General features: G+C 32.2%; 1 protein-coding gene and 1 long non-coding RNA gene across 17 annotated transcripts in view; both read right to left on the bottom strand.

Annotated features, from left to right (window-relative positions):
* LOC147910413 (uncharacterized) overlaps window positions 1–22,854 on the bottom strand; it is a 44,709-nt gene extending 21,855 nt beyond the window's left edge. Inside the window, exon 1 of the long non-coding RNA XR_015544242.1 lies at window positions 22,072–22,854. This is a non-coding gene — a long non-coding RNA (uncharacterized LOC147910413). The remainder of the gene's footprint in view (window positions 1–22,071) is intronic.
* The window catches only part of LOC105145084 (uncharacterized), a 160,254-nt gene that overhangs the window by 114,263 nt on the left and 22,199 nt on the right, over window positions 1–23,792 (bottom strand). The window lies entirely within an intron of this gene.

Genomic DNA, 23,792 nt, shown 5'->3' with positions numbered 1-23,792 from the left:
TAAATCTCCTTAATAACATTAACATTACGATTTTATGAGTTTTAGAGCTTTGTTCAAAATGCTACATAATTTAAATTTAATTTTAATCTTTCATAAAATATCGTAGCATCTCGATTTTGCATTTCATTTTTACTTCTTCTTCTCAGAAATTATTGCTGTTTTTAATCAGTTTGTTAAACAAAAGACAATTGTCTTATATTTTTTGTCTTGGCTAGCAATAGAGATTCTTGACTATAACGGGCCTTCTCTTTCAGTCATTGCTCGCTCGTCATCTACCACAACATTTCGCAATATCCGGACAGTCTCATTTCCGTCAGATCGACCAAAAGATCTTACACATAATTGCGAATAAAATAGAAACAATTTGTCCGTATTCTATTATCCATTAATGATTAAATAAAATAAAGATATTTAACAATTTCAAGTCTCGCGTTATAAACAACTTTGAACTATAATATATCAAGAATAAGATATAAATTAGAAATACATCAATTTTCTTTTAACGTTAAATACATTTTCACTTTAATCTTCGATATTATTGTACATAGAGAAGTAACAAATGCAAGTATTTTGACTCAAATTCAACAATATGTTTGATGAGTTCTACAGTGAAACGTCGATAGTATTGGATAAATAAAATGAAAGAAAATATTAAGCGCGAAGAAGAGGTGAAGATATAATTTGCAACAGTATATCATCATCATCTGAATTAAGGATTAAACATTTAATTACGTTCCAGACGCTTATCCCGTGAAACTTGCGATCATGAATACTTCGGGCGGACAGGTGTGCGCAGCTTTAAGTTTCACGACGTTCCCTCGAGGTTTTACGATCAGCGGACTGGACGAAGGCTTGATCCCGGATCCGAATACAGTGTTGGCTGACTTCAGCGTCTATCTGAAGCCGACACTCCACAGATGTTGTTTTCAGCTTGATCCCATCTCACTCGATAAGTCGATTGCATAATAGAAAGAGGAAATCCGCACTTTAACATATGCTACCTTCTTAAAATGTTCAAATCTCTTCCAACATTGGTCTTATTTCAAAAAAACGCATTTAGATTTATTGAGAGAGAGAGAGAGAGAGAGAGAGAGAGAGAGAGAGAATATAAAAAAATAAATGTACAATTTTTAATATGTTGAAATATTTTTTAATATTTTAATAAAAACTTTAGCAGAATTTTTTGCGAATAAAAGGATCAGACATTTAAATTATGCAATTAAAGAAAATAAAGTTGAAAAATTAAAGCCTCTATCAGTAATTTTATTTCATTAAAAAAAGATCTTTATATATTATATATAACATCAGATTAAAGATACATAACATTTTAACATACAGATAAGAACAAATGTATGTAAATTTTTTTAATGTATATACTTTGCATTTGGAAAAAATTGGCAAGCAACAAGGGTGAAATCAAGCTTCTAGCGAAAAATAAAGAAGCGATGAATTTCATTCTTATTATGAGGATTTTAAGCGAGATACGAGGCGAAAAACTAGCGCGACGGGTTGAAAATCCATTGATGTTGGAAGATTCGGTAGTAGGCCGCCGTCGGCGGAGTACGAAGTCGAACTTTATAGATTCGTAGAAACTCTCTTGACGTTTTCACAAGATATACTGCATGTTCCGATGGAATTGACAGTCGAGAGTTTTCTGCCAGTACTATTTCTCAATGCAAATTGATATTTAGTATATGCATTTCAAGTGAATTTTAATTAAAAAATTACTTGCAATATGTACTTAAATTCAAATTTGACGCAGCAAAATAATATTTCAATTCACGTAATAAATAATAAATAAGTTATAATCTTATCTTTGGTACTATCACATTATATATCGGGGATAAACTTGAGGATGTAAATATAATTAAAAATGATTTTACGCTATTCCAACAGCACGCACGATTCTTCGCAATTAAAAGTTAATGTCTACTGTTAACAAACTTGGGAGTTCTAATTACGTACTTTGTGAAGTTGCTCCTTGATAATTCGCGATGAAAGAGGTTCTCAGATGGGAAAAGTCCATTGATTCCAATTTTTCGATTCATTGCTATCATATTTATTACACACCAAACTCCGCGAAAGCCGTAGTCGCGAGAAAGTAGTCGTTATCGAGCCATGCACGAACGGACGCGACGTAGCTGCATCTGTATCCGGACTTTGTCCGGAATGATCGGTGACTCGTAGTTTCTGATATAAGGGGAAGAGAGATAGGACGTGGATGAAATGAAGAGAAAAGTAAGTTTAATGGGTCAGGATGTGAGAGACGCAGCTGGATCCCTATACTATATTGATAAGCGAAAAATGAATGGGAAAAAGAATACCTGTGAAATTATTATTCAGACCGGACATGGACTTTCTCTCTCTTTTCCTCTCACTCTCTGCTTCTTCTCTTCCCCCTACATATAACACAAATCTCTAAGGAACGTTCTGAGAACGTCCCAACGTTCTGAGAACATTCCAACGTCCTAAAATCGTTCCAGGAAAATTTCTAGGATAAAGTATGCTATATATATATATATATATATATATATATATATATATATATATATATCCTTTTTCATTCTATTTCTCTCCTTCTTTCTCTCTCCCTTTCTTTCAATCTCGCCAACTTTCATGAACTTATAACGACAGAGGTATACTTTCTTGAACTCTACTCTCGTTATCCCACGGGATAAATACGCGATTTACATCGACAATGTCGCGCTGACGTACATTGTTCATTTGAATTGCAACTAGATCCCAGATTGTCTCATTTCATAGTACAAAGAAGAGATATTATGTTCATAAAAAACATCCGTTACGTTCTTGATTCATAAAATTGATTGATTAATATTAATTAAATTTCATATATAAAATTTCTTTTTAATGAAATTTATAAATATATAAATTCTTTTAAATTATACAGATTGCATACATTAAACATTTTTAAGAAAATTAGATACTTTGAAATTTCCAGTCTGCCTTATCGTGTATTCTTTACTTTTTCCATCTTCTTGATATTTGAAATGTGCAGACTCTTGTTTTTATGCAGTATTTGCAATATATGATGGAATTTTTTTATTAGAGAATGCAATACTGCTGGGTAATATTGCTTACATTAGCAGTAGAACGATATCAGATAATCAAGAAATAATTTATATTGTAATATATCTTGCAACATCTCGAGAGGATATTCGCAAAATCGGTTCTCGTTATATTCTATATTTTATCAGTTTGTATTTCCGTTCAATATCTGATATGTATATTTACTAAATTATCAGCGGACCAATAGCGCGATGGGCGATACATTTCGCGCACTATGCGTATATCAATTAACAATTATCCTGTTAAATAATTTCAACATTTAACCGTTAACGCCAATATTGCTATTAGTCTATAAACGCTCACACATATATCGTGAACAAGCAAATTCTTCCGCAAAACACTAGTACTTTATTGGCACGCCTCCCTCATTAAGGTGGCGTGCGCTAAACGCGATAAAAACGCCGAGACCTAATTTCTCCGCGACAAGTCGCGTTAAATAGTCGCCTTTACTCCTTGGAAGGCCATTATTTCTTGGACGATTACGTTATCACGTTACGACTCTGGTCGCTCGCGTATCAATGTCGAGAATCAAGGACGATTAATTGCGCAAGGTTAGTTGCTTAAATTAGCCTACAGATTAACCTTTCGCGCTTAGTACCTACTATGATGGACATTCCTTCCTTCATTTGCAATAAGCTAGCATGTTATATAGAATCGTGCGAAATAATACTGAGATGTCGTCAAGATATATTTTTTTAACAGTTAATTTCGCAGCTAGCTTTGAAAAGCCTTAAAATATAATTTATATCTTGTAAATTTTTAGAGCATATTTAGCTAAGAGTCACCAAAAAATAATTAAAAGATAATTAAAAATTCTAAACGCATGCAAAATAAAAACTCATTCCAAATTCAAATTTTTCTCTTAAACGAAGACTCGAAAATTTGATAGCCATAAATTCACATTTATTATAGTTTGTCTTAAATCAAACACCAATTATGGCCACCATCACCAGCGTAATTAATTGAAGCAATACTAACAGCCTCCATTTTGGCGATGATATCATGATACGCAGTCCAGTAATAATTAATGAGCTAGAAACTTTGGTTGTTACATCAGCCGCAACAATACGCACCGATGCGGAGCATGGTGAGGCAAGAAGATGGCGTCACTCATTAGGCAACAAGCACGGTAGATGAATTATTAGTTGAATCATTAGTCGACTTAGCAAGTACGTGACAGACTTTAGGCAAGCCACGCGAATGTCGCATTGCGCTGATGAGCTAATATGTGCATATATATATATATATATATATATATATATATGCGCGAGTAACAACGTTCTAATCAATTATGAGAGTGCGATGAAATACACTACACTCGAATTGGTGAAACACTCACGTCAGACATGACGTATATATGTAAATGATCATATCATAAAATGATCATATCTAAATTAACTCGCATAATCGATAATTGTGAGACAAAATTAGTATTATACTCGTAATAAGATCTATAAGCAATAATAAAGTGTCGGATTTTTTTATACCTTAGGCTTTTACATTTAATTTTAAAAAAATATAAAGATGAATTTTTAATAAATCGTAATAAGAACACGATCCAATTAATATACATCAATTTTACAAATAAAACTTGTATCAATGAAAAAATTCTTAAAATGAAGAATAATGATAACAATTTTGTTGATAATTATCAATATTAAGATAATTAAAAATCAATATGAAAATGTGAATAGCATTTATCAAACACTTACTACAATAAGTGTTAATCATATCTTCATATTGTTTTTATTTTAACATTGACAATAGTCAATAAAATTAACATCGTTTTTCTTCATTTTGAGGACATTTTCACAAGTTTTATTAAAATCGACATTTAATTGAGTAGTGACGCTTGTAAGAAGTATATTAATAATATTTTCCATTACATATATTTTGTTTCTTCAAAAAACTGTTGAAGGTCATTAATTTAAAACTAACATTTCACAGTAATCTGATAGCACATACTCTAAAAATTAAATAAGAAAATAAAAACGACATACAAGCGAAAACAGATTGAAAAACGCTAAGTACGTTTTAGGGCAATTTGTTGCAAAATTACGATTTCCTTTCAAAACGATAAGAAGTCTAACTGTAGCAATTTCTACAGTTTTTCGCGCGAAAGTGGTCGGTTTTCACGAATGGTTTCAGCGGAGCGAGACGGTACGTCATTTCCTCGTAATATCCATCCTTTCGTTCTCTTTTCTCTCTCATGGCAGGCTTTTGTGCCGACTGTCGTATACGCGCGGGTACGATATATACATATACTCGGTCTGTACGTAATAGAAGGATCATACTTCGAGCTATAACTTCTATAATCAAGTGACAGTCGACGAAAGAGATATAAGAACCATGGAAAGAATACAACGAATAAAATTGGAAGCAAATTATATGTCGAAAGTGCGACGTAGAATAAAAAGAGCACCTTAAGCAAAACGCGGAAACTCAAATGTATATCATTTTTCTTAATCTTATTTTTCGCATGTATAACATACGTATAATTAAAATATTTTTAAAGTAATTGTTTCTGTATTATTTACCTATATATCTATATATATTTTAATATTTAATATTTTATTTAATTTTATATTTTATATCTTATATTTTATATTTTATTTATTTTTATAATATTATTTCATATTATATTTTAATACTTTTATATTTTTAATGCAAATCATAACGTATACTTTGTATTTCTTTGCTCATAAATTCGTTCTGAAAAGTTGCTTTAGCTTGCCTGATAAGTATCTAATTTACGATTTTTAATGTGTCGTGAAAATGAATAAATCCATCACATTTCATACGAAGGAAAGAAATTTTTATATTTGATATTGTCAGTTGTTCATAACTATTCCCTTCAGCAAAACAAGAGTAGCTATGAACACTTTAGTACTCATAAAAAAGCTACGGAGAAACTGATCGATTCCGACACAATCCGGAATATGCGAGGGAATAGACGTTTCTGATTTCCAGTAGTGGAAACAGACGATGACGTCAGACACTCACTATGTAGCATGCCGATAGCAATATCTATAAACGATTGTAAGATGTAATAGTAGATGTGTTTGTCAATATGTCGATAAATGGCTTGAAAGAGTGTGAATTTTTAAAAGGCGTGAATTTTTTAAACATACAAGTATTACACCTCCAGAAGGCGATTTAGATTATGTATATGTTTAAACAAAGTTTTTATTTCAAAATTTCAAAATTATGTAATATACTACTATCAAATTATGTAATATATTAGAAATCTAGGGACATAATTATAACTTGAAAAAACGATTTGCGTTCTGTAGCTTCCTTACTGCAAAAAACGTATTCGATACAATAATGACGTAGGCAGTAATTAGAAAATTCTCTTGAGCACGATATCGTCGAAACAAGTAAAGCCGATAAATCCACGGCTACTAATCTATAGGCAAACGTGGTCATTCAATTATTCCTTGCTCGGATCGTTCTCTAGAGATCTGGTCCCCGAAGATACGCCGGGCACTTGCCGTTGAAAAGAATGAAACGATGGTGAGGAAGAGAGATACGTCGACTAAAACAAAGATTCAAAAGCGAGTTGTCGGTGTTGGTGAAAGCGGTATGGCGTTATCATTCTTCGTTATATACCGGAGACCGTGTCCCGTTATCACGTTTTATCAGGACCTAAACCGCTGAAAACCATCCTTGCTCTCACTACCGTTTTCATGACAGCTCCTCTCTCTATACGCGTTTCCTCTGTCCGGTATGTTTACTTAATTCGATTCAGTGCCGTTGCACAGCGTAATAGAAATAATGAAACTCATCTGACAGAACGAGCTCGAGTTGTTGCGATAAAAATACAGAATGAGAACAAGAGGGATAAGCGAAGGATAAGCAAACGAGAAGAGGAGCAGAAAGACTGTTATATTGTATAATATAAAATAATTCTCGTGTTTTAATAATAATATGTGTGTGGAATATGCCAAGCACTTCATCATTCATTTATATTACATATATCAACACAGTTGATAATCGCGCAAGCGTTCTATTTACAATTCTGAAATAATGAGTCAATAATGATGTGACTGTCAAGTGTGACAATGCAAAATATGAAACAATTGTTGTGTATTCAATTTCATAATTTTATAACAGTTAATAACATATAAAATATCATATGCCAAAAATACAGCAATTTCATGCTTTACAGTCGAATATTTTGATTTTGAAATTTATAATAAATTGGCGAAGGAAAACATGTGTTTTTAAAATAAGCTAGTTTTTAGAACATATCAATAATATAATATCAATAATAACACAATATAAATATCATAAGAAGATTTTGTTTAATAATAATTATTAAAACTTGATAAAAATAAACATAATGCCAGAAATGAGGCCATTGAAAGAAAATGTATTTTCAAACACGTCCACAATTTTTCTAATCTGCGAGAAATGAAACGTATAGAGATTGTTTCGCTGGAGCACCGGATTGGATGAGTGTGAAAGAAGTGAATTTAGGGAGAAAAATAGCTTCTTTTAGGAACACAAGGGTCTTTAATTTTTCTCCGTTGTGTTCGTACGTGCTCACTTCGCTCTTTTGAACTCTCTTCCAAATTATTCAATTTACATGATCTTAAAAGGTGTTAAATATATAATGTGTTGAAAATAATTTCTTCTTCTGATTTACAACTGAATAAAATTCTAAAAATTTCATTATGTTTTATTTCCTCTGTATTAAAATTTTTTTAATAACGCACAATATGTAAAAATATTTTAAAATGCAAAAATAAGTTTAAATAGAATATGTAACAAATAATAAATTGAAATAAAATGTATAAAAACAATAAATAAATTGTATAAAGAGCATTGCTTATATTTTGCTATGTGTTATAATTAACGCAAATGAATTAATTACCAGATATATATATATTGTGTTACTATATTTATTATTAATTTAAAAATGCATATATAATTTAAAATGCAAAAGCAATTTAAAGACAATTGTGAATCTTTCTTTACAAATTCCTTCTTTTTAAAACAATGGGAGAAATCGTCAATAAGTTCGACTATCGTATTTCACAAAAGCTTTACTTGTTACATTTTTTCATTCTTTTCTTCTACTGTTAAATATTCTCTGACAGTCGCAAATATTTCAGAAGGAAACAGGTGCGCGGAACTCAAGGTTGCAAATTCTGGGCGAGATGCGACATTCGCAGAGAGCGTTGTCGTGCAACTTTCTGAGCACTGTAGTACTTAACAAACTCGCGAAAATTTTTCATTTTTGTACTTGTTACAAGGGTGACTACGGAGCAACATACGCAACGCGCCCGTTTTTTGTCGGTGCTGTATCACGAAACCTGTACGACACACACACACATATACACACACGTGGGTGATGCTGTAGGTAACGGCTGTTCTCAGCACGAAGCGACAAATTTGCAAAAGTCATACAAATCGCTGTTGTACACCTGTACCCTGTCGGATTCTCAAAGTGGAATTAGTCGAAACTTTCTTCAGACCTCCGCAAATCATTCCCACCCTCTTCCATCCAGGCCATCCGTTACGGAAATCCTACTCCGTCGCAACGAATTTCAACGGAGACGCTGGAGAAAATGGGAAGAGGGGAAACTCTTGGAAGAAATGCCTCGAGGACTCGAGACATATTTCGTCACAGGATCTATCGAGAGATGCGACCTGTTCGGTATTTTTCCCTCGTGAATTAACACGTACCTGCGTCCCCCTTTCTCCCTCACACCTTATCACGAATAGGAGCAACCAATTTCCGTCATATCCGGACGATCCGTTACCGGAAACGAATGTTGTTTTGTCCTTTGTCTTTTCTTGACCTCTATATACGTGGTCGGCCAAGCTAAAATGGGAAGGTGGCCTTTCATTTTGTGAATACACACACACACATACCCAGACACACACGTACGTGCAGGTTCGTACGTGCAGTACGTGGCATGAGAAAGGCAAACTCCAGGAAAACGGACGAGGCAGACGCATAAAGCTTCAGGCTGACACTTGGAGAGTTCAGCAACCCTCCCGCTATAGATTGCATCCCCTTCGCTGTTCACATCGACCAGCTCTTCCCATCTTTACTCTCTCCCCTTCTCTATATCCTCTCGTGACTGCAATTCTTCTCCCAGTGATCGGCTTTCTTACGCTGTACCATCCACCTTTTTATTAGCTGCTTCGCTGTTTATTCGGGCGAACTGACTACGCGAGCGGACGTTCGAAAAAACAATGTCTATTTCCTCGAACTTTTTACTCTCGCTACATAATACGGTTAATCTACTTCGACGTAGTCTGTGGAAATATTTCTTTAACGACCGTATACACAAATAGAAAGACAAGAAACGAAGAGCGACAAGATTTTACATTAATTGTGGAGTAGCTTTCAAGAAAGAGAATACAGATGAGAAAGAGTAGATACGAGAGAGTAAGGATGACAATTCTCCCGAAGTTCCTTGGAGATCGTACGAGCATGTTGCGGAACTTTGAGAAATTATATCTACTCAGTAGCTAATTCACGTGTTCGCAAACTTCGAATCCCTCGAACAATCATGCCATTATTGATCTACTTTATACGTACCTGCGTTTCAAAACGTCAACATAATTTTATAAAAAGGAAGGAACTATATCAAGTATTTAATATAATTACAACTTTTTTTTACAAATTTAACTCATGATACAATATTATTGCGGTAGTTTAGTAGAGTTAGCGTTTCAAGAAAAATTATTTCGGTGCCCGTTTCAGGACTACATACGTAGTATATAAATTCGCACAGAATCATACAAGTATTTAAGTTAGATCATTTGAAGCATTGATTTCTACAATTTGTGTTATCACATATACTATTCTATAATATACTATATTGTTTTTTAAATAAAAATTTAAACATTTAATTTTATTAAACAAATATTATTATATCTTTCCAATCTTTTATGTGAACTCCGTTAAAAAAGTTTCCATGTTTCATTTTAAAAAATTCAATTTACTACTTTCATACTTTTCGCTAAATTAAATTTACGCAAAGTAATTTATACTGTAAAACATATAAATTATTTTTACCAATTACTTTAATCAATTAATTTGTAATCAGCGATTTAAAAAGCTATGGTTACATAGGTACTAACAAAGGACCTGTTACAACTGTTTAGAACCTATTCGATTCTCTTTGAAACATGTTGTTAAACAAAAGTTTAACATGCATATTTTTTATATTAATCCAATTTTAGATTAATCACACCGTTTCGCTGATAATTAATAGGAATCAAAAATAAGCATTAGCATTGAGGGATTGTTTTATTCTTTAAATATGACATTAGGCCAAAATAGAAAAAAATACATGTCTCTTTGTGCGAGTTTTTGTGTTTAACAATATATTTCAAGGAGAACCAAATCGATTTTGGTTATGACAGGCCCCTTGTGAGATATAAGCGATTGACTCGTTGAAAATTTTTCACACGTGCTGAAAGTAGTTAAAGCGTTAATTATCTTGTGCAGAGTTAACCGTTCATTCAACACACGTATTCGGGGAACAACGAAAAATCGGTTAATAAGAAAAGAGAGAAGAGCAGCAAAGTACATGACAGGAAAGAGGAGAAGAACCTTTCCGGGAACTCTCGAGAGATCCTCCCCCGTCGTAAAACTCATGAAATCAACTCCCGTTTGCGATCTTGGAAGAGTCCTCGTTAAGAAACGTCTTTAACGAGAATGACGTCGGCGATGTCGCCACGAAAAGAGAATGTCGAGCGAAAAGCCGAGAATCTTCGTGACGAAGCGTTGGAAGTCCAGACCGTGCCTGTTCTCTTCTGATCGCTCGGCAAAAAACTTCTAAATAGCTTTATTATGCAACGGAACAGCCCACATGCAAAAACGTTGTGAAACCGCTTGCATTAAAATCCGAGAATTTCCCTATCTTTGCTTGAAAAAGCAATGCGAAAGGAACGTCGATAAGGCGCCACTTTTGGGTACAGCATGAGATGCATTTACAATTTTCAATAACATCATGTTACGACGTTCACTACTATATATAAAACGTCTCTAGTCAATTGCTTTCGTTCTATGAATAGAACTTGTTCGTGTATTCACGAAAATCAATTTAGTTGAACGTATAAGTGTTACTTCGAATAATAATTTTCAATAAAGCACAATTTTTTTTAATACATTAATTCGGCAGAGTTGCGAAAAAATCGGTTCTATTCTATCCGTGACCTCTTGAGCAAAAATCGCATCGAGAATTTCCTTTTGCTGAGTGGCAAATTCGCGCCGTAATCAGGGGATTATAACTTTTTTCTTCGGAAAATTTTGACGTGCCCAAAGCCTCGAGGATTTGAATTAAAATTCTTAAGCCTGACACTGAGCTCGATTTGACGTGCAACTGCAGAGAGAGAAATGCAGACAATTTAACAAATAAAATCCTCTTGAGGATAGGAGTAGCGCGCTCGCACATAACAATTGGAGAAAGAGAAATCCGGTCTCGCTCTCTGACGCCTCGGCAAAGCCTTTCCCCGATTTTATTTCACGAGCTGGTGCACCGCGAATAACATCGTGCAAGACTGCAACGAAGTCGGAACGAGTCGGAAAACGAAGAGACCAGGCGTCTAGGGATTTTAATCGTGCTTTAATTAAAATTCGAGGTAACTTCTCACGTGGTTTTGCAAAAAAAAAAGAATGCAAACGAGAAAAAAGACACCTGAGCAAACATTTTTTTCCGTTTGGATAGAAACTTCATACGGACAATTCAGTTCATCAAGGACATTGCTCAAACGACGGTCGCAAATCTTGATAGTTGCGAAAAAAAGACGAAAGCTCGTACCTTCTCAAGTTTTACCTTTAAACTCTACGATTTCATGAAGCTTTACGCGTATTAATGTATCTCTGATACGTGTCTCTAATACTTTATTTAATATAACTGCACAGTAATGTCGAATTTTTAAGCATGAATAAGTTAAAATTATATTTAAGATAATCTTTTCGAAAACTTGCAAAACAAAATAATGACCAATTAAATTTTAGCCAAAGAACTCTCTTTACAAATTGGTCAAAGAGATCACTGAAAGAAATGATGAAATATACTTAGAGAACTCCTTATATATTACTCGTAAAAGGCAGAGAAGTACGATGTCATTAGATTCTTTTAACTAGAATCTATCAACGATTGTCTTTTTTGATAAAAAAAACTCACAGTGACTTTTTCTAAACATCAATCATCATTTCTGACGCAAAATAATTGTCTTTCACTCTTGTGCCCGAACGCATTGATTTTCCTCTGTTATATTTGATAAATTATGACTAAAATAATAAAGCACACATCTGCGACGCATGCATAATCCAGAATATATAATCAAAACACGTGCATGTATAATTAAGAATATATAATCAAAACACGTGCATAATTGAAAGAATCAAAGAGAAGAATAATTTAAATAATTTAAAAAATCGGAATATAAAGTTAACGCGTGAGATTTCTTTATTTAAACATATATATATATATATATATATATATACACAATATATATATATAGTTGCATTTAATTCTAAAATGTATACTAAAAACGATTTAAATTTTAAAATATATTCCTTTAAATAATATTAATTGTAAGTAAACATTTATTTACAGTGGGTAAATATTTACTCAATATAAAAAATAATAATTAAATTAAATTAAAATAGTTTTTATATCAAATAAATATATATTTACATTTAGTAAATATTTACTTACAACTATTCAAACAAATCTTTATTAAAATTTTTTTTTCAGTGTATACTTTTCACAACGACATAATGATTATGTTTGTTATTTTTTAGACACCATCGGGGAAATTAATGTTTCTAATGCAGCTGTGTTGTTAGCGCAAGGATTAATTCTGTTTCGAAAACGCACACGCTCGTTCTCGGACACCTTTTGATTTACAACGTTCCCGCTACACGCTCCTAGCTTGAAAGGCTCGAGCCAGCTATGACTTCTGAGTCCTCTCCGACGCATCAATCACCCTGTATTGCTCGAGAGGATCCCAACACTGGCACATCTCTCCACCGATTCATCCCCCTGTCCGCTCGATACCTCGCGATCACCCCAAGTTACGATGGAAAATCGCCGCGTGAGTAAAGTTGTTCTTAACAAAGGAATGCTGACTCGGCCGTTATGAAAGAAACACGGGCTTTCAACTTTACCCATTTTCAGCGGTCCTTCAATTTGTGGGGTCGATAGCAAGAGATCTCTCAATGAAAAATAGACATTACGCAAGAAATAACAAATTCATTTTTCATTACATAATAATAACGATATAAAATAGCAATTAAAAAAAACATGTGTATTCCTTGCTAAAATGTAATGGAGGTAAAACAGGAGTAAATAGTGAGAACATAGGAAGGTAAACATTTTAAAAAATAAAACTTGGTAGAAAGAATCTTAAAAATAATAGCAGAATATGTCACAATGTGTTCTCCAATCTAAATGATAATTAATAAAATTGATCATATTTTTTTATAATATGCAAATAATAGATTTCTAATAAAATATATAGAGAAACACATAATGTTTCTTCTTGTTTTAATTTCTAATTTTTTTCTTTTATAATTCTTGTTTTAATTTGTAGTTTTTTTTCTTTTTTATATATTATTTTTAATTCTTTAATTAACATATGTTAAATTAGCATGAATAATGTATTTGACGAATTTAACACAAAAAGCATTATATTATAATGTGCGATCAAACAGATTTTGAAAATGAGCTAATATCGAGTGCCGAATTTTATCCGAGAACCAACCCTATCAGTTTTCTTCATATATCGCCCTTTCCTAACATTCAATTTCCTTGATATTCCCGTAACTACAAATTCTTTTGTTGCTAATCTACTTCTTATCGCTAATCATCGTAAGATTATCCATAAAATATGACATTAGACAACACATGTCATTTCCAAGTAATCTAATGACATTTTATACATTAAAACAACATCGATATTGTATCGATGATTTTTGTAATGCGATGATAAACGTTAACTTTCCTCGATTTGATTTATTTTTATTTAGTCAAGTCACAATGTATTATTTTTAGTTATAATTTTTAATAATGTGAATCTATAGAACGTAGAATAGTATAGAAATGTAAATCAGCAAAAAAACACTTTGATATATATATATATACAGCGTTTTATAATTGCTTTAATCTAACGTAAAAATCAAGATCTATCTTTTTACAAAATTATAAAAAGTATCTCAATGAAGTAAATTAATTTTACATTAAATTTACGTCTTTCTCTGTCAGATCTTTTTACGCTTTATGCTTCTGTCATGTACATTTCTGTGACAGCTAACCATTCTATACGAAAGATAATCGGATACATTGAAGAATCTGGAAACTTTATCACGTACGGGCATTGACAAGAATCTATAGTTATCATTTACTTTCTATTCTTTCCGTTCCTTTGAATCGAGTGATGTTTCCACCTCAGTAAGAGATAGCGCGTGACTCTTTTGAGAAACAAGATATATTCGAAGGGAAACGAGAACATAATATAAATAAGCGGGGAAAAAACAAAATAGCGATTTGTCCGCATTAAAGATTGTGTCAATGATGCGTTCAATCAGTTAAATTACACAAAAGAAATTCAGGCAATTTAAAAAAGGCATCGTAGTAGATGAAAAATAATTGTCTTAGCGATTGCTTGGCGTGGTCAACGATACGAGATGGGAGTTCAATAAAGCGACGTATAAATCACGCGATGGGTGCACCGAGTGGGTCATATAAGCGGAAGTGCATACGAAGTGCGGTCGCTCCCGTAACGCCGTAAAGGGCATTGTTCACTTCCAGCTCGTTGAGAGAATGTCAAAGTGCGTACCCATCCGTGGATCTCAAACAGCGAACGCATCACTCTGTACAAACATCTCTTTGTCAGTCGTAATCCATTTTTGATGAATCACAAAGAATGTGTGCTCGCGAGACGAGATTATGCGTGCGACTGAACGCGGTTTTCGTTTTACGGACGAATATATTTTGGATTTCTTATATACAATAAGTATAACGAGATCTACGGTAGGGGAGAGATTTTTCATGTATAAATAAGAGTAGTGTATAAAATTGAGTTTTTTGTAATTTATTAGAGAAATTAGAGGCATCAAATTTGTTAAAGGTTTTATTTTTTAAAAAAGAAAATAAATTTTTAACAAACAATAAGAATATTATTTTAGACCGTAAAGTCTATATTACGAGCTGTAACATAAGTGATTAATTCATGTATATTTTTATTGACATAAAGGCATAAATTATTATTTCAATAATCAAGGTCTTAATATTAATAAAAATATATATGAATTAATTACTTATGTTAATGACAGACCGTAATATAAACTTTAATTGAATCAATAGCATTTTTTTCTCAGTGTATTAATAGACGCTAAATAAAATAGCACTTATTATTATAATATATTCTGCTTACTATTTATATTTAATCTTATTTTCATGGTTCGTAGCCCTTCTCAACATAATTTCAATTAACTTATTACTTACAATATACTCTATTTCTTCTTTAAAAGAAATCCTATACATTGTACAATATCATGTAACAAATAAAAAGAAACATTTTCATTAATATTTGAATTACCAGTACAGAATAAAATTTAAATAAAAAGTAATAGCAAAAATATTTCAAAATATTTAAAACATAATAAATGGTTAAGTGTTTTAATATTTTGACTGTTATCGTTATGCTATCCTGTCACATCTGTGTGATGCGTATAATTTTTGCCAAGGTCTTATCATCTTTATGAAAATAACAGTTTAATGTCCCAGATTAAAAATAAGTTTATTAAATTTATAAAGAAATATAATTATATTAATATTGAAATAATATACTAAACTTATTAAGTGTCGAAATCAGTTTGGCAGTCAATAAAGCTTAATAATAACACATCAATTACTTTTTCTTTCTCCCTTTTAAATCAAATCAACTTTTTACATAAAATGTATGTTTTAATTAAAATTATTGAAAATAGTTAATATTTGCTTATAATTATTAAATCATCACAAAATGTCTGCATAATTTAATAGTGTAATGTGTTGTAATTGGTTAAATTTGGAAATAAATTACATTAAAATTATGATCATGGAAAATATAGGCTATTACATATCCACGTTTACATATAAAACGAAATTTATCACAGAAAATCATAATATCAAACGTGTCTTTGCAGATTACAATATGCTAAATTAAACTGATTTTACCATTGAGCAAGCAATATTACCGTTATGTATAAATCACTGTTATGTATAACGAAGAGAGAGAAATAGGTCGTTTTTAGTAAAGGACATTGATCCCGGAAGCTTTAAATACAGCACTATTTCATTAATCGATTAAACCGCGTCCGTGTTCTCTCAATCATATCTGCGCAAATCAAGAACGATATCTGTTATTAATATTTATCAGTATCGCGATGATTAAAGATTTGTGTGATAGTTTCCTAAAAATTCTAATTAGATACTTCCGATTTAAATGCGATATAACATATTATAAATCGCAAAGTAGTTCTATCTTCTGTCAATTAATCGTAACACGTTAATTAATTTTGTTTAAAGTTGACTTATTCATATTTAATTGTTAAATGTAACCTAAAACATTTTAATACAAAAAGTGAAATTATTACTCATTTTAATAAAAATTACTAACATAAGTATAAGTAAATATTTCCTTTTAATTTTATATTGACTGACACTTTTATTAATTAATTCCTACACTGTAATAACTAATAAAATGCTTTTATCAGCAACTTTCCTCCCCAACCATTTCAATGACGTTGCATAGTGTGCTCGCATTGTAAAGAGAATTATATTCTGATAAAACACTCTGATTGTTGATTATTTCTTGGTTTACATCGAAACATTATTCTCATTCCTTGGACGGCGCTTTGTTCTCATTAAAAATGAAACGTCCGCTGTGTGTGTAGTCTGTGGATGAGAAGCAAAGTTTCTAGCTCTCATAGGTAAAACGAAGCTTCAGGTGGTCGACCTTAATAGCCCCTTCGGGGATAACCTGAAAGCGTCAGTTTTGCGACTGTGAAAAAGGTTTCGTGAGTCATTTGCATATATAAAATTCTTTAGAACGCTCTCAATTCTTACTCTCAATAAATCTCTTTTAAAGGAGTTGGAAGTTGCGCATTCTTGGCTAACTAAAGAATCTACTTTCACGTCCACCATTCGATCACCGTTGTAAATATTTCATTCTTCTCGATCGGATTTGCTAATGCACTTTCTCATTCGTTAATTCGTTAATTAACCAGGTCGCCTACATACTAGGGATTCTTGATTCGCAGCCGCAAAATGCCAAGCCTTGAACTCTAGCAATTCACCGATCGATATGATATGTGTCGCATATATGTATAGCTATACAGAGTTTCCAGCCTTGAGAATATACGAGAGACTTGCGGTCAAATTTTATGACTTTACATCAGCTTGTCGGATAATCCGATCTTAGAATAACCATCTGTTTCGTAATAGTAAGGCCAAACCTCAGAGGATAGAAGCAAGCTAAGAATAAAACTGTCATCGAAGAGTAGTCATAATAGAAATAGAGAATTTTAAATAAAATAATTGAATAAATTCTTTAATAATAAAATTAATTATTTTTAACAAATTATTAAACAATTCATAATACTAAATATAATTTATTTCAAATATATATATATATTTTATTAATAATTCTATTAAGCTTATGATTCTCTCCTTTTAATAATTACTAACATTATTACAAAAATTATACTATTTTTTTTTACATTTCAAATTACATTTAACTTAATTACTTTACGAAGAAAAATCTTTTATTCTATTCAATTTTCAAAATTATATATATTTTCATAATCCATTATTTCTAAAAAAAATTATTTTTATTGTTCGTAGAGTTCGTATTAATATAATATTCCGGAGTTAACACAATGTTCTATTAATTAGCGTACTTTTATTCGCGATGTTATAAAAAAAAAAACTAATCCACCATATTCATCTATAGAATCATAAAAAAAGGAAAGGTAATAGACTTTGTTCCTGTTCTGTGCATTTGCATGTGCATGTGCGTATTTCTTTCATTTCCATTTTAAAATATTATATCATATGCTATTCGTCCTTTTTGAATGGAGAAAGAAAGCATAACTGAACGTTAACAGAAGCCGGAAGGTTCCTGAAGGTGAATATTTCAAGAAGGATTTAAAGGATCGTCGATTTGAACGAAGAAATCAACGCAAAAAAATCGTTGAGATATTTCTACGACTTAGAGAGCGACCTAGGATTACTTTAAATTTCCTTCGTTTTTCCTCACTTTCTCCTTTCTCATTCACATTCTATCCGCATTGCTGTGAAACGTTTCTGTAAGAAGGAATCGGTAAAGAAGCACGAATTTTTAATGTGAAAAGTCGAGATTGAACAAAAATAATTGCTTAATATATCCAGTTTAAAAAATATTTAAAAAATATGTTTTTATATAATAAAATACTAATTGTAATATTAATGGAGAAAATAAAATAGATAATAAAGATTAATAAATAATAAAGATATTTTTCGCAATAAGTTATTTATAGATTTTTAAGACTTTAATTATTATAACATTATTATTAAATTGACAATCAAATAACTTAATTGTAATATTATTATTTCATGATTGTGTTTTAAATCCGACAAATCGCATAGACGAACATTCTATAAAATTGTATTTGTATATTCGCATAAAAATACTATTAACACCAAGACCGATTTTATTCATAAAAATGGCACTTTTTTTTCCTACTTGATGTTTAAATACTTTTCACTTATCTAATATTCTCTCAATTTTTTACTTTTGACAACTTTTTTGTTTTTTTCAATAATCAGCGATAATAAATAACGAGACTGATATACTCCGATCAAAAATGTTTTATTTTAGAAGAGACTTGATAGTTTTGTGATTTGTTGACGTACGTGACACGTATGTATAAATCAATGCATAGAATAGAGATATATTTCACTCGTGATTCGATAAATGCACAATGAACGTGGACAAAACAGATTTATGTTGATAGCGATAAGGGCATATGCGCCATCACAAACGGGTTTTACACTGACTATCTAGGATAAACTTTCGCATTACGTGCAAACGATCAATCTTGAATAAAGCACACTCGTAACGGCAATCCAAGACGAAACGTGTTCAGTGTAGTAACACTAGTGTAACGCAGCGTAAAATAACTCGGTGGGTACAAGAAACAGTGCAAAACATATTGTAGAATTCGTTCTTATATTCTACATCGCAGAATGTACATGCAATTGTAAAGATCGTAACATATTGTAGGTAAAACAGGCAAAAATTAAAAGACACTAAATGACTCTGAAATTTGATCAAATATTACAATGATAATACAACGAAAATTCGGAAATAAGCGATCTGAACAAACAAAACGAAAAAATAAATAAATAAAAAGGAACCGCGATTAATCCCTGGTGCGCGAATTAATTGGCAATCAGTCGCGGTTTACCCATGTTGGTACCCGCTTTCGATGTGCGCAAAAAAAATGTCACACAAGATTATCGCGCAAAGTGGGCCCAGTGATCTGGTTACACGTATTACTGTGATATTTGTTAGACGCGCAAACATCATCAGCTATCTCGAATGCCGGGCCAACATCATACTCTCCCGCTGAACACAGAGAGAGAGAGAGAGAGAGAGAGAGAGAGAGAGAGAGAGAGAGAAAGAGAGAGAGAGAATAGTACTCGACTTGACGCAGCTCAAAATCGATATCGGTATCCATCGCTCATTCGCGGCTAGCGTATTCGTATACGCGTACGTACGCGCACAAGGGTACATATTTTGTGCAAAGCCGAATAACAGCCTGTCATATCGAGGACCAATGGAAAATGTACAGTACGGGAGGTAAATCGACAAAAAACGCGACGATCTATTGTTGGACAAGCATACAAATTTAATGAATAGTAAAGCGTACTCATATACGAATAACCGTGGAAAGAAGAGTCTAGATTAAATCTTAAAAACGGATTCGTTGTTCCGTCATTTTGCGTTGCACTTTATTCTTTTTATATTTCACTAAAAATATCTATTGATTGAAAAATGGATTTCCGATATTTAGACGGAAAGAACGGTTTTTGTTAAAATTAAGAGAATTAAAATAAAAGAATGATTTTATTTAAAAAATTCAGTTAGATAAAAAAAATAATTTTTTTCATTCATCAAAATAATTACTTAAAATATTTAAGTGATGACAATGTTGTAAAAAGTTTTAATATATTTTTAATATTCTAGCAATTAATTTGAGCGTCCTACATAATTATTATTTTAATGATCCAAGCAAAATTATTTTCAGATTTGTATCTAGCTAAATTTTGATTTTGTGTATCTCGTAACATATCACTTAACGATCTCTTTAATTATTTTATGCAACTAATTTTTCTCGCAAAAAATAATGAAAGCATCGAGATATAACAATCTTTCCGTATATTTAACTTTTATTTGTTTATTATATGAAACAAGGAAATATTCTTGTAATTAAGGCAATGTCATTAAAGCAATATTCTCCTAAGGCGTCGCAACAAATTGCTGCAAAAAGCAACGTCGCGACGCCATATATTTTCAAATTGTTTACCATAGAAGCCACTACGATAATACGTAATGACACGGAGCCACATAATTCACGTAATTAACGGAAAAGTACGAAGTCGAGTGTGATAAAAGCCGTAACATTTACGAAATGCTCTACTAGATCCGTTCCAGGAAGTAATTGCGATCTGTAAATTGAAAAATCTAGACAATATTCATTTATTTTACGCTAGAATAACAACTGACGTACAATTAATCTCATCGCAAGAGTGATTAATACACATTGCAAACTCAAAGGATGTTGATTTTTATTTGTTGCTTATATCAAAGAAATATGAATTGTTTTATTGCAATATTTTATTCATAAAATTTTCCGTAAATTTTCCGTAATTTTTTATCTGACGCGTCAGTTCGTGCAAATTGCCGATTACACGCGACCCCTATAAAAGCAAAACTAGAAGGTAGGACAAGACAGAGTTTATCGTCCAACATAATTACTCTCGTAACATGTTATATTTCCTCGTCTCTAAACGTGCCAGACGGTGATGCTACGCCATCGTCAAAGCAAAATAAAATAGTGACTGAAAACGGAAGGTGACGTATAACTCTGTTGCCTATATCTTCAACCAGGTAAATTATTTCGCCAGCGTGGTACTGTTACGCTGAGGGATAGTGTGTATAGTTCTCAATTAACCGCAGCTCCCTGTGACAAATAAAAGCAAAAGCCAGGCGAGACTTTATTGTGACCCCGTCTACTTGCTGGACAAGCGTGTGGTTGAAATTGAGTTAGATAAAGTGCGCTATATACTGAAAATAGAGACGCGAGGATGCAAACACAGATACGATATTTGCTATCGACGCATCACGCCTCAATAATCATCACCGGAACACATAAAGCTGATGGGAATAGCGATTGCGTGCTCGACGTATCGGGAAGGCACTGGGCTGAGAGTTTCGATTATTCCACTGTTTCACAGCTTACGTGAAATGGTTGAATGAAAATTGGAAGTTAAATAAAGTCATAACTTTTATCGTATTACAGAGTATCTCTCGCAAATCTTGGAAGTACAATATTGCATTTTATGGATACAATCTTTTTTTTGTATTTTTTATTATCATTTTGTAATTTCCAAACTATAAAATTTAATTCAATTTTTTATTTGTTTATTTTTTAAAAGAATAAAAAATTAAATTAAATTTTATAATTTGGAAATTACAAAATAATAATAAAAAATAAAAGAAGTAAAAAATAATTAAAGTAAAATTACTGTTAATCATAATTAGTGATATTGTCAACACCGCTTTAAACGTATTATGAAATTCACTAATGAGATCAACATCAAACCATATCACACATGAAAGCAGCCGCAAAATACCCAACGGAGGTCAAACAAGTAGTAATGATCGGCTAGTAATTGAAGGTGCACTAGTAGTAACCTGCAAGGTGTAACCGACAGAGGCGATGGGAAAATGGTAGCAAGAGAGAAGATGATGCGAGTCACGAGCAAACACTCCTCCTCTCGTCGCGGCTTCTTCCTCGTCTCCTTGCTTGTTCGTCTTGTTGGAAAGCCGGTTGAACGTGTTGAACCTCATGACTTATGGATCTGCACTGCACTTCACCGATCAACCTACCACCGGCGAAGACTCTCGACTATTTCCCACTGTTACTAGATTCAAGCAACTCCCAACTATTTCCACTCCTCGACGACACTGCCAACGATGCTACCGGGTGTCTCGTGCAAACATTCTATATAGTATGTCATTCAACAAACAATTTCGAAATCTGTATCGTTGGTACGAGAGTTTGTATAACTTGTAATAGTTATATAACTACATAACTGTGTAATAAACCATAATATGTCATGATAAAATACTTTTGGAGAAATAAAAATTATTTATTGTTGTAATACAAAGAGAATTTATCAAGATAGTGAAATTATTTCGATTGATACAAAATTTATAACATTAATATACAATGATTAAACATCAACTAATTCGTCGTTTAATCCTAGCTCATATTGCAGTAGTAACGGATAGCCTTAGGCGAACCTGTCTGACCAAAGCCGAACAGATCTACTACAATTCGATCCCATTGTCAATATTGCTCTGTCCTATTATTTCAAAAATTGACTTCTTGTTTCGACAAACAATAAAAAATATACATTGTATACATATACATATACACACATATATATATATATATATATATAAAATTAATAGAATTATATAATAATATTTATTAACAATATAAAAATAAATTGTCAACCTTGCTGAAATTTTTTGGACCTATGTCACAATTAAAAATTAATACCCATAAAAAATTGTTTTCACAAGAGATACAGGGTATATTGCCTGTAATTTGCGGACTCCAAACGACTGCTGGCTAAGCATGACACCTATTTTGTTTGTCGACCTACATAAGTAAACAGCACCTATATGTCGCGGCTATGCTCACCACGGCCGCAGTCAATTTGTCTTGGACTCGGGGTGACTGCACCCTCGTCTTACGTTTCGAAAGTGTTCCGTCGTTTTACGTGAGGCCGTGTACTTGCTACTGTGAAGGCGGTGAAAAAATTTATTGGCTCCCAAATGACTTTACGGCGAGCTATTCGCGTGGCGTCGTCACTTCCCCTCCCCCCCCCCCCTCCCGTGAAATAGTTGGACACACAAAGAACATAAAAGCGAGAAATCGAGAGAATAATTTAAAAAGGTTTCCGAAGACATATAGCTCAAATTTTTTTGATAATACACGAAATCTTTTTAATAATATACGATTTTGTTGAAATATTTAAAAATTTAACTAGATATAGAACTGAAAATAATTTTTTTGAATTATCAAAATAATTCTGTAGGGGAAGTTCAAACGTGATAAACAAGTTGCAAAATATTTCAACTAACAGTTTGAGAGTCCTACATAATTATTTTGATAATCCAATAAAGTTATTTTCAGATTTGTATCTAGCTAAATTTTTAAATACGATAAAATCGTTATTTTCGTGTTGAGATAACTGAACTAATTATTACTTATAAAATAGCTTTGAAATAAAACAAACGTTTACTAATAACGTGTACTAATAATCATTTTGCATTACAACTATTGGATTAAAGCATATTCGATATCGATGGAAGAGAAATAAATAGAAAGTCAGCTTTTTCAA

This window comes from Acromyrmex echinatior, chromosome 2 (assembly GCF_024713525.1).
Source record: "Acromyrmex echinatior isolate Ae372 chromosome 2, ASM2471352v2, whole genome shotgun sequence".
NCBI lineage: Eukaryota > Metazoa > Arthropoda > Insecta > Hymenoptera > Formicidae > Acromyrmex > Acromyrmex echinatior.
This window is presented reverse-complemented; position numbering and strand designations above follow the sequence as displayed.